This window comes from Nannobrachium achirus (genome assembly GCF_963921795.1).
Source record: "Nannobrachium achirus genome assembly, chromosome: 5".
Lineage (NCBI taxonomy): Eukaryota > Metazoa > Chordata > Actinopteri > Myctophiformes > Myctophidae > Nannobrachium > Nannobrachium achirus.
Window position 1 is genome coordinate 30,536,906 of NC_137814.1, and position 15,310 is coordinate 30,552,215.

The 15,310-nt window shown below is 42.9% G+C and overlaps 1 long non-coding RNA gene across 1 annotated transcript; it reads right to left on the bottom strand.

Moving 5' to 3' along the window:
* Window positions 1–716: 716 nt before the first annotated feature.
* LOC308285540 lies at window positions 717–11,900 on the bottom strand. Its single transcript, XR_013962071.1, has 3 exons — window positions 11,806–11,900; window positions 9,514–9,795; window positions 717–1,046 (listed from the first exon to the last, which is right to left on the bottom strand). It is a non-coding gene; the product is annotated as an uncharacterized lncRNA (long non-coding RNA).
* Between the last annotated feature and the right edge of the window lie 3,410 nt (window positions 11,901–15,310).

Genomic DNA, 15,310 nt, shown 5'->3' on the forward strand with positions numbered 1-15,310 from the left:
ATAGGTTCCTTTATTAATTGACCCTTACAGTACATGTCTGTAACTTTGACAGCGTACAAATGGAACCAAATGGACGGTTTACAAACTGTCAGTCACACAGACAGACATGCAGATTGCAGACAGACAGACAGACAGACAGACAGACAGACAGACAGACAGACAATGCCAGCAGAACAGTATTGCAAGCCATTTTGGCAAATCTTTGGTCGGCGCTACCCACACGTTAGGCTGTGTAGCTCATGCCTCAAATGCCCGATGCTTACAAGCTGCACCGATGACAAATCATCGATAAAAATGATATAAAGCAATATACAATTTGGTATTATTAAAGGGGAGATATAATGGACCGAAGTCAAGCTTCCTTTCTTTTGGAGCTGAGTTTAGTTAGATATGTCCCAGAATATGAACTTATATGGTCATATTTCAACTAAGATTAAGTCAGAAAATAAGTGCAGGCTATCATAGTCACGGCCCACGGTGAAGTCCTTTACCCCGTCTACACCGGTTCAGGTCGACCAATCAGTGAACGGGGTGTAGAGCCTGTCTGTCTGATAGTAAAAACAGAGAGATGTGTTGGGACTCACGGTGGAAAGCTCTCCACCGTGAGGAATGATGTAACGTTGTAGTTTCATGACTCAAAAAGACTCGAAAAGACTACACCGCGGTGGAAGGTGTTTACACCGCGGTGTAGTCTTTTCGAGTCTTTTTGAGCCGACTATGATACGGGCTTTACAGACAATCCACAATCCGTTCAACCTTGGCCATGCATCGCCTTGTATATTCCATCTTCTTTTTCGTGTAACGTCAGAGTTCCAACTCGTTGTGGCGTAGCCATGCCAGCATCTCAGGACGGCCCGGCCGGGGCTACTCCCGCGAGGACTGGCAAGAGGGGACACTAGGGTAGGCTTCAGGCATCCAGTTATGATACTGAGGGCAGGGCACTGAGTGGATATTGGCAGCGTCTTAGCGGAGGCTCTCCAGGTTGTTCCAGCTATGCTCTCGTGTTTCAGGTGCAGACGACGGAATCCCGGCCCTCCTCCGTCAACCTATGTGAATGTATGAGACTGGAATTAAGTTCACACTAAACATTTTTTCAAAAACAAGAAATGCAAAAAAAACAAGTTCAACCGCTGGAACCTGACCAGTATGACGACAGTTGGAGCTCACCAGTACAACGACATGTTTGCATTGATTGGGGTCCTCTCGTGCCTATAGAAGATCTCCCCTTAACTTTGACAAAGTACAAATGGAACCAAATCCATTTGGTTCCATTTGAACACTGTCAAAGTTACAGACCTGTAAGGGTCCATTTGGTTCCATTTGTGCACTCTCAGAGTTAGAGAAAGATTATTGAATTCAAAAATAGAGATCATTTTGGGGAAGGATTTCAAAGACTTCACGATTTTTCAAAAATAGCAGATCTACAAGTGCCGCTCTGCGAGCTTGCATATCTGCTATTATATCTGCATTGCTATGTATATCTGAAAGTCAGTCTACTAAAGGGTGAATTGAATCTTTATTGTCAACTAAAAGGAGATCCTAGTAAGCTTTTCGGCTTATTTGCACAGGAAACCTTAATGTATCTCATGTAACATTGAATAACAGACGGATAGAACACAGTACTATGCCAGGGGTTCCCAAACTTTTTTGTCTCAGGGCAGTGGGGCAACCCATAAATATTCGAGGCACCCCTACATTATAATTTTCAGTCCCGGAGTTCCGACAAGATGGCGACCGAGTAGGACGCGTTTGTTGAGCTCTGTGGAGGTGCATAGTTTTCACATTTTTTAAGCCCATTTTTTACTGCCTTTATAGTTCTTTTGAGACTTTAAACGCCCAAAACACTGGTGAGCGTCTGTTTTTGCAGTTGTTTCGTGTTTCATGCCGAATACGATTAACACGAGGTCGAGGAGTACCAGGTCTCCGACCGCAAACGCCGACAACATGGCCGGCGCAATGCAGGGCGACGCTGACGCTCCGGTTACAAAGAGCATGCTGCGCGAGGTCCTCAAGGAATCACTGAAAGAGTTTATGGATGGTTTTATTCAACCCATGATGCTTGGCTTGGAGAAGAAATTACTGAAGAAGATTGATGACTTCGGAAAGGAGCTGCGTCCTGCAGTCGCCACGCTGAACACGACCGTGGCTGAACATGGGGAGGCCATTGAGAACTTTGGTTCCTCCATGGACAGTTTGCAGATGTGTATCACTGAATTGGAGAGAAGATGTGCTAATCTGGAGGAGAAGCTCGTCATAGCAGAAGACCGGAGTCGTAGGAACAACATAAGAGTGATTGGGATCTCTCCTGGGCTAGAAAAGGCTGACCCAGTGGCCTTTATCCAGTCTTTTTTGCAGAAAACATTCCCCGACGAGTTTCCCGACTCCCCCCCGGAGGTGGATCGTGCTCATCGGACCGGCAATCCACGTTCTGATAAGCCAAGGGCTTTCCTGGCAAGGATCCATTTTTTCCGGGTAAAGGAACGCATACTCCAGCTCTCCAGGAAAGCAGGCCAACTGACATACAATGGCAAAAATGTGTATATTTTCCCCGACTGGTCTGCTGAAACATCAAAGAGAAGGGCAGCTTTCGGGCCAGTAAAGGAATTCCTACGTTCCATCACCGCGGAAGGAGTTAAATACGGAATAAGGCACCCGAGCAAATTCTGGATAACCGTGGATGAGGCGACTTCTACTTTCAACTCACCCAAGGAAGCTCTGGCCTTTTGCAAGGATAAGTTCAAGACTCCAGGTGCTGCGGACGAGACTCTAGCTACGCAGGATGATGAGACGACAGTTACAGAGAACTAACTTTTACCAGGGACACTTTTGCTTTCGTGATCGCGTGCTTTCAAACACATTCTGCCGATGTGATATCCTTTTGCCTTTAATGGACTGTTGGTAAGCTGGCTGGGACTTTGGAGATGACTTTTACGCAGCGTCTTTCTTTCCTCACTCTCTCCTCCTCCTCCTCCCCAAAGGGTGAGTTGTTAATGTAAGCCTACTTATTGTTTTGGACTCATCATCTGACTTGACGTTGTGTTTTCAAGTGTTTCGTTTCATAATACCTATTTTATTTGTTTTATTTTTTAACAAGATCTGTAAGCAGATGGGTGTTACTCGTTTTAATTAGGTTACCGCAAGGAGAGAGGATTTAGGGCTGCTAAAGCTATAAGCATAATTCACTGTCTTTTTTGTTTGAATATAATGGACATTGTTCTTGTTATTATTGTATTCCTTTTCTTTGCTCTTATTGAGCGTTGTGCTGCTTACTATATAGGTCTAGAGGGTTTTATCTCTCTCTGTTAAGCTTTGTCTAACGTGTTCCGTGTCGCGGTTCGGACGGAGCCTGCTCTCTCTCTCGTCTTCCCTCTATGTCTCTCTATCTATCTCGGCTTTCCCTCTCTCTCTCTCTCTCTCTCTCTCTCTCTCTCTCTCTCTCTCTCTGGCTCTCTCTCTCGCTGTGTGTGTGTGTGTGTGTGGTGTGTGTGTCTTTCTCTCTCTCTCTCTCTCTCTCTCTCTCTCTCTCTCTCTCTCTCTTCTGTTAGGTAATGGCGGCTATGTTGGTTGTTAGTTTATGGTTCGTTTATGCCGCCTAAAACGCTACTCTCTCGGGTAGGAGGGCGAGACTGGGCTTTGGCCTTTGTATTGAGTAATGTAGCCTACTGTTTAAGGTGAAACAGATATAAATAATATGGTCTAAATTGTGAAGGCTCCGCGGTTCCAGAGACCACTCGCTCTCCCGCCCTTTCTCTATGTCTCTCTACCTATCTCTGCTTCTCCTCTCTCTCTCTCTCTCTCTCTCTCTCTCTCTCTCTCTCTCTCTCTCCCTGGCTCATTGACTCGTTCTTTTTTTTCCTTTTTTTTCTAATCTCAATAGCTGGCGGATGTACGATCTCGTGGCGCGTTGGCTCTACGTGCTTGTGGATCCGCTGTCTGGGGGGGGGGGGGGGGGGGGGGGTAGTTATTTAGCCTACCTACTTTACTTGTTGTCTTCTAAAATGTTAATTTCTTGATGGGGGGAGAGGGGAGCTCTGTATTGGGATATTTATTTTGTAGTCGTGATTGGGTAGGTTCACTGTTTGAAGTATGGTAGTTTACTGTTTAAGACGGAAACAGACTTAACTAATATGATTGACATTTATCTAAGTTTGCACTGGCCTTTTGGGCATGTACAGGGAGCTGTATATGGCGCAGTATGCATTATGTGTGCTGTGTTGTATATGGTTTCCTGATCATACATAACTGTGTTTTATGTAAATACTTATGTATACAGACTTTTCTTTTCTTTCCTTTTTTTCCCCCTTCTAATTAGTAATTGTGGTTTGTATGCATGGATGCATGGGGGGGCTGTATGTGGCGCAGTATGCATTAACACTGTGTGTGCTTTGCTGCATATGGCCCCCCGGATGTGCTTTTAATTTCTATTTCTAACTACATATGTAAGTGCATATATTTTTTATATCATATACACTGATTTCCTTTTTTATTTATTTTTATTATTAATATTATATTAGTGCCTTGTCGTGGTGACAGCCTTATTTCCACTTATCTGTCACAAGTGTTTGGTTATTTGCATTAGCGTGGCTTATAGGGCTTTATCACATTCTAAGTGGGCCTAATGCTGGACTGATTATTATTATTACAGTTGTTATAGTCCCCTCAATTTTTTTTTCTTCCCTTTATTCTTTTCTTTTTTCTCTCCCCCTTCTTTACTAGAAATGTTAACATACCATTCTCATTTATTTAAGTGATATGAAGTGGGGAGATTGATCATAATTTGAGCTGATGGAATGTTTGAGAGCTATTCAGCCACAAGAAGGCACTTTTTTGTTGTTGTTGTTTTTACTTTGGTGATCTGTTATATATTTACATAACCACCAGAGGGCAATGTATGGTTACTTTTGGGCAGTTACTTGTTTGCACTCTCTGACAGAGTGAAATGAAGGTTGACTAATAGGTTGATGGGGTGGGGAACTGTTTTTGTGCACTCTGATGCTAATGGGGTTTTCCCCCTCAAGCTTCAATGTTATGTGTTTTTTTATGTTCGTTTGATGTTGCTTTTTCCTTTCTGTTCCTTTTGGGGTTGTTTTGTTTTTCTGTTGGGAAGGTTTGTTGTGAGGGACCAACTAGGAAATTCTAAAATGTTCTACTGTGCTTGCTGTGCGTATGGTTTGAACCACAATTATGACAGAATATAAATTTCTAAGTTTCAATGTAAGGGGAGCGAATATACCGCATAAGCGAACCAGCATTTTGGGGGTTTTGCGATCTAAATCAATTGACTTTGCATTTATACAGGAGTCTCATCTTTTAAAAGAGCATTCCAACCGATTGGCTAATAAACATTATCGTGTTTTAGCCTTTTCAGCTGCTTCTTCCAAAACCAAGGGAGTAGCCATATTGGCTAGACGTAACCTTAGGTTGGATTTTTTGGGTGATTGGTCTGACAGTGACGGGAGGATAGCTGTTGCTAAAATCCGCTTGGAGGGTAAAATGCTAGCACTAGTCTCTGTGTATGCTCCAAATGTTTTAGACAAAGAGTTTTACAAATTACTAACTAAAACCTTATTGGAACTGACGGATTTCAAAATCATTGTTGGTGCTGACTTCAATGCAACATGGCAACATAACCTAGATAGATCCACTGGGGTAGAAAGCAGAGAACAAGCACTAGCGTCTGCAGAACTACGTGCTTGGGCAAACTCAACTGGCTTACTCGACATCTGGCGTTTAATGAACCCAACGGTTAGAGATTTTTCTTTTCTGTCGGGTAGGCATGCTTCATTCTCTAGGATCGATTACGTTTTTGCCCCTGTTAGCTTGTTTCATAAAATTGCCAAGGTAGAGTTGCTCCCAATGTCACTCTCGGATCACAAGGCGGTGCTGTGTGTTGCTTCACTGAAACAGGTTATAGATAGAGCTCCTAGATGGCGGTTTAACACCACACTGCTGCGCGATGCGGCATTTGTAGCTCAGTTTCAAACTGGTTTGCGTGAATTTATAAATATCAATACAGGCTCAGTTGAGGATCCCAGAATTCTTTGGGATGCAATTAAAGGCTTTATCAGGAGTAATACAACCCTCTATGCGTCCACTCAGAGAAAATTAAGGTCAGCCAAACTGGTGGAATTGGAATCTCGGTTTTCTACTTTGGATAATTCTCTCCAAAATAACTTTGATGTTAGTACAGCAACTCAGAGGGAGCTAGTTAAGAAAGAAATTAACTCCATTCTCAAGCGCCGCTCAGAATTTCAAATGAAACGCACAAGGCAAAACTACTATTTTAATAGTGCAAGACCCAGTCACTTACTGGCTTTACGTCTTAGATCCAATGAGCATTTTGCTGATATTGTTAGTGTCAAATCAACAACGGGAGCCATGGTTACAGAACCCAAAGAGGTCAATGCCACGTTTCGTGCTTTTTATGATGAGCTCTACACCTCCGAGGTCATTCACGATGATGCAGTATGCAATAATTTTTTATCCAACATACAGTTACCAACCCTTAGCGAGGCGGATGCGGAAGCCTTAGATAGACCGCTCCATCTGGCGGAATTACAGGAAGCTGTGCTCGCAATGCGTAGGGGCAAGTCGCCTGGTTTGGATGGGATACCCCCTGAACTTTATGCCATCTTTTGGGAAGATCTAGGTCAGCTGATGCTAGACATGTTTCGATATGCAATTGAAAGTGGCTCTTTCTCCAGGGATGTGAATGTAGCTATTATATCATTATTGTTAAAGAAGAACAAGGATCCCACAGATTGCGCAAGCTATAGACCGCTTTCACTTTTGAATTCTGATCTAAAAGTTTTTGCTAAGGTGCTTGCGCGTCGCTTGCAGGGTTTTATGACCACCTTAGTACACTGTGATCAGACAGGTTTCATAGGAACTAGACTAGCCTCTGATAATGCTAGACGACTATTGCATATCATCGATAGGGCTAAGGAGCTGAGGACCCCCGCCGCAGTGTTGTCGCTCGATGCGTTGAAGGCATTTGATCGTCTGGAATGGTCTTACCTGTGGGCTGTACTAGATAAAATGGGATTTGGTGCTTCATTCATACATTTTGTTAAAGTACTTTATTCTAATCCGTCAGCGATGGTCCTAACCGGTAAGATCTGTTCGCCGCTATTCACGATTGGCAGATCTTCGAGGCAGGGTTGTCCCCTTAGTCCTCTCCTTTTCGCACTTTCACTCGAACCCTTGGCTCAGACAGTGCGTCAGTCTGCAGATATTACTCCTGTTTCGATTAACAACACACAGCATCGCATTTCCCTATATGCTGACGATATTCTACTGTTCATTGAGAATGCACCACAGTCAATTACTCACGTCCTTCAAATCTTTGATCAGTTCAGTTCCATTTCCGGCTACAAAATTAATTGGACGAAGTCAGCCCTTCTACCTCTAAATGATCAGATGAGATCTGCTATCCTGCCGCCCATAATCCCAGTAGTAAGCCAATTCAAATATCTTGGCATAGATATTTTCCCCTCTCTTCAGGCTATTGTTAAGAACAACTATGGTGACACTCTAAATAAGATTTGTCTTGATTTAGATAGATGGTCATCTTTGCCCAACTCTCTCCAAGCTCGAGTTTCAATCATAAAGATGAATGTTCTTCCTAGGGTTAACTTTGTAAGCTCTATGCTCCCTTTGCCACCACCGCCGCAATACTGGAATAAGCTTCACTCTTCGATATCTAAGTTTGTGTGGAAAGGGAAACGCCCTCGTCTTAAACTTTCTCTATTACAACGTGCTAGAGATGATGGCGGCCTTTCATTGCCCAACTTTAAATTTTATTATTGGGCCTTCACGCTCCGCCCCCTTTTAAATTGGTTTAACCCAGCAAATAAGGTTTCTTGGAGAGAGCTTGAGGAGAGTTTAGTGCAGCCTGTTGAATTGAGAGATCTTATCTATTCAAACATAACTACACATCAATGCAAAGTTCGCTTTGGACCTATCATTTCTCATTTAGTGGCAGTATGGAGAGCAGCTGAAAAGATGTGTAAGATTGATTGTAAATGGAACTTATTTTCCCCAGTGTTCAATAATCAAAGACTTTTAATCGAGGATCGCCCCATTCGCTTTCCAAGGTGGAGGGCTAAGGGGATTCGTACATTAGGGGACTTATTTGATAGAAATGGTTTACGACCTTTTCGAGATTTGTGTGACATCTTCAATCTGCCTGGAAATACCCTTTTTTTCTACTTCCAACTGAGAACGTCCATGAGGACCTATGGGGTCCCATGGCAAGCTCCCCTTAGATTGCACCCCTTCCATGAGTTTATCTGTGATGGTAACAGAACAAGAGGTTTGGTTTCCACCCTCTATGGTTTTTTATTAGACTGTAGTTATGGGCCCCTTTCTGTTGATACTGTTTGGAGGAATGATGTACCAAATTTGGACCCTGACTTTTGTTGGGACACAGTGTGGTCTAACATTAGGCTATCTTCTAGAAATCCAGACCATCAACAAATTCATTTAAATTTTGTTCATCGGACTTATTTAACTCCCCGCAGACTATGTGCTATGAGGATTTTGAATAATCCCAACTGCACTCTCTGCGCCTCAAATAGTATTGGTACCTTCCTTCACATGGTTTGGGAATGCCCAAATGTGTCGTCATTCTGGAATATGGTTGCCTCAAAACTTTCAACTATTTTTAGTATTAATATCATATCTTCTCCTTCTTTATTTTTATTAAATGACGTCTCACAGTTGCAACTAAACAATATACGCAAGCGCATCTTCTTTGCTGGATTAACGGCGGCGAAGAAGATGGTAGCTACGCGGTGGAAACCTCCTCATACGTTAACGTTTCGCCAGTGGGCCTTAACCTTTCTAGATATAGTATATTTAGAGCAGTCGATAGCAAGGTTACACGGAGCAAAAGAAGAAAACATTAATATGTGGTCGGACATTGCAGATAAGCTTAAGGCTATGATTCAAGAAATCACTATATAGTGGTAACAGCCTAGCACAGGCATGCACTATTGTACATTCCGTGTTGGTCCGGGGAAAGGGGGTGGGTGGGTTTTCTTTTCCTTTTCTTGTTTTGCTATTGTTTGTGTTTGTCTGTTAATTGCATTTTTCTTTTGATTAATGTTTTACTTTTTCTTGTTCTATTCATATGTATGTCTCTAATTTCATGTTATGGAAAATAAAAAATAATTGATAACAAAAAAAAATTTTCAGTCCCAGCACCTTATATTTATAGCATATCGCCGTTGTCGGGTGGAAACCTTGTATGTCCAAAACCGTTTGTATTTATCGTCTATAAAATGTACTACTAAAATAGTGAAAACAGCAGATCTACAAGCACACAACGATATTTTAGTGATTATGTTGCGAGGAAACGTTGAGATAATAGCCAAGTGTCCAAATAAATTCCAAATATTATCATATTATCTCGCGGCAGCCCTGGACTGCCGTCGCGTCACTCACTTTGAAAACCCCTGTACAATGCAGTAGATAAGATATCTATAACACAGTGACCTCACGCGCACTCACCTAAGGGTGACATCTCCGGGACACTGGCGGTGTATGGCCCCTCCAGAAACTTGGGCGCGTTGTTGTTGATGTCCTGGACCTTGATGACGAACTCCGACTCGGGCTCCAGGGGCCTGCTGGTGTCGATGTCGACGACCTGGGCGCGGAGCGTGTAGTAAGGCTTCTCCTCCCTGTCCAGGCTCCTTAAGGCATGGATGTCCCATCGTCTGGTCGATGGTGAAGAGGGAGCCGGCTCCTTCGCCAGACAGCGTGTACTTCACCGCCGTCCATGTCAGTGTGCAGCTGCGAGGCGAGAAAAAAATGCTGTTTATTTTAATTTTTTTCCAACAAAACAAGCATTTATTTTTTATTTTTTTTGGTAGCCCATTTTTCCGCCCAGTGTCAATTAGCTAATGCAGGGGTCTTCAACGTTTTCAGGCCAAGGACCCCTTAGTTGAGAGAGAGATGAAGCAGGGACCCCCAAAGCCTTTTCATAGATTCCATATGGTTTCATTGTTTGACAGCATCAGTGTATTTTGGATTCATGTCAATGTGTGTTGTCAGATATTTAACAACTTGTGCCGTCAATACTAAATAAACTTGACCTTTCACTCTGTACTTAGTATGCTCTTTTCCCCCTCTACACCAAACCTCTTTGCCGAAAATAGCCGATCTACAAGCTCACAACGCCTCGCAGGGCGAGACGTTGTGAGCTTGTAGATCTGTTATTTTTGGCTACAGTTCTCAGAATATATACACTAGGTCTCAAGTTGTTAATATAAAAAGGATTGGAAGATTTGGAGGACCCCCTGTAGTAACTCTGAGGACCCCCTAGGGGTCCCAGACCCCCTGTTGAAGACCCCTGATCTAATGTAATCCTGGGTGGGCACTACACTCTCAGGGGCGTCAATTGGGTAAGGCAGGGGTAGGCAGCTGCCATACCCTGGCTCCAGGGGGGGAATAAAAGTTACTTTTAAATATAAATCCATGAATGTCTCTATGTAGTGGGGGTCCCTGCTTCATCTGTCTCTCAGCTAAGGGTGGGGTCCCTGCTTCATCTGTCTCCGCTAAGGGGTCCCTGCTTCATCTCTCTCTCAGCTAAGGGGTCCCTGCTTCATGTCTCTCAAAAGCAGGGACGCCTAGCAGGGACCCCTTATCTGAGAGAGGGGGGGTCCCTGCTTCATCTCTCTCTCTCTCTCTCTCAGCTAAGGGGTCCCTGCTTCATCACTCAGCTAAAGGGGTCCCTGCTTCATCTCTCTCAGCTAAGGGGTCCCTGCTTCATCACTCAGCTAAAGGGGTCCCTGCTTCATCACTCAGCTAAAGGGGTCCCTGCTTCATCACTCAGCTAAAGGGGTCCCTGCTTCATCACTCAGCTAAAGGGGTCCCTGCTTCATCTCTCTCAGCTTAGGGGTCCCTGCTTCATCACTCAGCTAAAGGGGTCCCTGCTTCATCACTCAGCTAAAGGGGTCCCTGCTTCATCTCTCTCAGCTTAGGGGTCCCTGCTTCATCACTCAGCTAAAGGGGTCCCTGCTTCATCTCTCTCAGCTTAGGGGTCCCTGCTTCATCACTCAGCTAAAGGGGTCCCTGCTTCATCTCTCTCAGCTAAGGGGTCCCTGCTTCATCACTCAGCTAAAGGGGTCCCTGCTTCATCTCTCTCAGCTAAAGGGGTCCCTGCTTCATCACTCAGCTAAAGGGGTCCCTGCTTCATCACTCAGCTAAAGGGGTCCCTGCTTCATCACTCAGCTAAAGGGGTCCCTGCTTCATCTCTCTCAGCTTAGGGGTCCCTGCTTCATCACTCAGCTAAAGGGGTCCCTGCTTCATCACTCAGCTAAAGGGGTCCCTGCTTCATCACTCAGCTAAAGGGGTCCCTGCTTCATCTCTCTCAGCTAAGGGGTCCCTGCTTCATCACTCAGCTAAAGGGGTCCCTGCTCCATCTCTCTCTCAGTCAGCTAAGGGGTCTGTTGTTGTTAGCTACGTTAGCTAAACCTTTAGCTTTCTGTCTCAGTTAAGGGGTCCCTGCTTTATCTCTCTCTCTCTCTCTCTCTCAGCTAAGGGGTCCCTGCTTCATCTCTCTCAGCTAAGGGGTCCCTGCTTCATCACTCAGCTAAAGGGGTCCCTGCTTCATCTCTCTCTCAGCTAAGGTGTCTGTTGTTGTTAGCTACGTTAGCTAAACCTTTAGCTTAATGTTGTTGCAATGAATAAAATAAAGATTACAGACCTACCAGAACAGCCTAAGATGTTAACAATAAACCCCCATTGCGTTTTTCTATATGATGCCTTTATTGTATCTTACCCATAGAGTTAGGATCTTACCTGAATGCCTCGCTAGATATCCTTCATTTATCCATAACAGCGACACGGTCAACAACAATCCACGTGAGCCCACACAGCGTGAGCCTGCAGCAGTGTGTAAACAAACACTTTGACCATCCGGTCTAGAGCGGATCACGGAAACAGCACGCCTTTTGCAAGTGGGACGGTGGTGTAAGCATACTCTATGGGTGAAAGTGAAAGGAAGTGCAACGGGAGTAAACCGGATGCACTGCAGTAGGCGGGACTTCCTTGTTAAATATATATATAATAAAAAAAACAACAACAAAAGCGATATCAGCGTGAATCAGGTTGTGTAAAGACATTCTGTCAACATCTATTATAGCACAATAATATAGTGCTTTGAGCACTTGGAAAAACACTATAAAAGTGCCATAAAAATACAGTCCCAGGCCATTTTATTATTATTATTATTATAGTCCAAACCAACGTGGATGACGGCCAGCCATTTGATTGGCTGCTCGGCTTTTTTTTTGATTCTTTATGAATGGGGGAGATTCTCGGCTGAATAGTACGGGAAAGGGGCCTTTTTAGGCTTATATGTACGGGAGGCAATGAGGCAATGCGTACTATATGACCAAATATGGGCGAGAGGTGGTTGCATTTATCATATCACTGAATGAGCGACGGAATCATTGAGATAATGACAGATCGTTGAATGTCCGTCCTTTCCATTCACTGTCTGATTTTATTTGGATAAATGATTGTCACGTTGCGGTGCGATCCATTTGATGCCATTAGTCCACTCTCCATCACTGCAACAGGTTGTCCTGCGTGTTGAATGTGCAGCACAGCCTGCGTTGACAGAGACTTGAATGAGAAATCCATTAATCTAAATAAAATCAAGCGCCGCGGCGTTTCCCATGACAGTGAGAGATAGATGCACTGATCATGAAAGTGTCGGTGCACTTCCAAACAAACCTGATTAGCGCCACACAGCACAATCCTCCTCGGTGTTGTTGTGAGGCAGAGAGTAAAGTAAAATGGAGTTTAAAAAAAACAAACACTCAAATTATTTTCTTGGTGTGCTATATAGTTCGTTCTGATCACTGCAGAAATCCCCATGCGCGCACGCACACGCACACGCACACACACACCGTAGGGTGTGTGTGTGCGTGTATATATATATATATATATATATATATATATATATATATATATATATATATATATATATATATACCGTATATATACCGTATATATATATATATATATATATATATATATATATATATATATATATAATAGCACTGAACTCAAGTCTTCATGGCATGAGTAATCGATAGAAAAAAGTCATTTTGGGGTGAACTACTCCTTTAATGACCAGCATCATGTTTTAAATATGGATTTTGAATGCTTTATTATTGGAAACTATACTCCTTTCTTACTGGACAGTGGACACATCCTTGTGTCTAATGGCTGTTTAGTGGACTAATTACACTAAACAGGTTATATATAGAGAGAAATGACCACTGGGCTGCATGGATGGGGGGGAGAGAGAGATTGGTAATTGAATGTAATTGATTGGGGCGTTAATCTGGATGATATCTGCTACTGTAGTAGTAGGTTCATATCTACTGGGGGGGGGGTCTGGCCTTGCCTGGGGCTGTTTACGGCTGGAGGGGAGATTTAAAAGAGATTAGATGCCTAGTGGTCATAGCGGAGTCCCATAACAACAACGCGGCGTAAATGACTGTCATTATATTATGAAGAAACATGGAGACGTGATTGACAACTTCCTCGACTCAAGGAACACCGAGCGTCCTTATTGCTGCCCTGGCTGGACCCCACTTGAACAGTGGTGGAAAAAGTACTCAAATGTTTTACTTGACTAAATCAATACTGCAATGTAGAAATTACCAGTGGCCCTTGAGGGGGTTCCAGGTGGTCCCCAGCTAAATGAAGGTGTTAGTTGAGATTTAACTCTTGAGAAATCATTTTACGCTTGGTTTCATTTTATGCTCTCGAGTTAATTATTGTCAAACATCTGTATAGGCATATTGCTACATTTACAAGAAGTCAATTAGAGAATGTAGAAGAATTGTTATTTTCTGAGAGGTGGTCCGTGGCTCAGATGCCGAATAAATAATGGACCTTGATATGAAAAGGCTTGAAGACCAGAACACTGGCCTAGGCCTATATGAGAACGTCAGCTTATTTGCTTTGACAGGGAGGTGACAGGGGGTTAACTATTATGATCACAATATGACATGCTTGATTTACTACAGCCCATCACATGCCATGTTTAAACTAATATCGGCCTGATGGCCTTTTGCTTTTTACTGTGTGCATGTTATATGGCTTTCAAGCACATCTATAAACTCAATATGACGCCCAAAGCTATAGGTCTAAAACTTATTTCCCAATCATGCTCATGCCTATAAATCTAATCCAAAAATAATTGCCAATTTGGCTTACTTGATGAGATGTGATTGATTGAAGATGTCCTGACCTCTGCATTGATCGATGCAACAATGCATATATATTGATTGATTGATTGAAGGCTTTATTAGAAGTTTGCATAGGAAAATGTACAGATTCATGACGGTACAGTACAGGTATAGTTACCTATATACCTGAAGCCTGCAGTGCAGGTAAACCATTAAGGTAATTGCAAAATAAAGTTTGACGATATAGGCCCAAATAGAAATCACCCAAAACATAGATTTAGAATTCAAAATAAACGCTTAGCCTACTATCGTTTAAAAAGAACGAAAGGAAAGAAAAACACGCACACCTGCATAACACAGTCAACTCCGACCACAGGGCATTAGCCTATATGGTCGTTTCACTCAAACATGTGACGCCTTCTTCTAATTTAATTGAAACCAAGACATACATGTTGATTTTTAAATACCTTTCACATGGCTTGTAATTTAACAGTTTTAAATAACAACCACAACAACAACAATAACAATAAAATACCACATGCACTGGCTAATCGATCTGTATAGGCCTAATCGATAACAACGTGTTAACTAGATTATTCCGTGTCAATACGTCCAATTCAGTGTTTAATGATCACAGACACTGTGCGATCAGTGGCAATTCTGTAATTTGGGAAACGCTTTTCATCCTGTAGCCTAATTTACAGGTTGCAACTGATTCCATGCATTTTCACCAATAATAGCCTATTTTGTTCAAGCGGTGCCGTGCAGAAACACACATCATCTGGGATGTGGCCCTGTCTCACCGTTGATGACATTGTCGCCATCGTGTGGCTAGAGAGGAGAATACATTTATAATGAGTTAATGCCCCCATGCCTATTTTAATGAGGTCCTAACAAGACTTTTTATCCACTCCAGTATGTGAGACCCAACATATATTTGGCCCAAGATCTTCAAAATATTCTTTTCGACTCCAACATAGAGCAGTTTAGACATAATAGCTGTAATTGTTACCTGGGTTATGGCCCCTATAGTCTTTTTTTATTAATGAAATTACTGAAGATTTTTTTGTTTTTAATTCATAAAAAAATAAGTTATT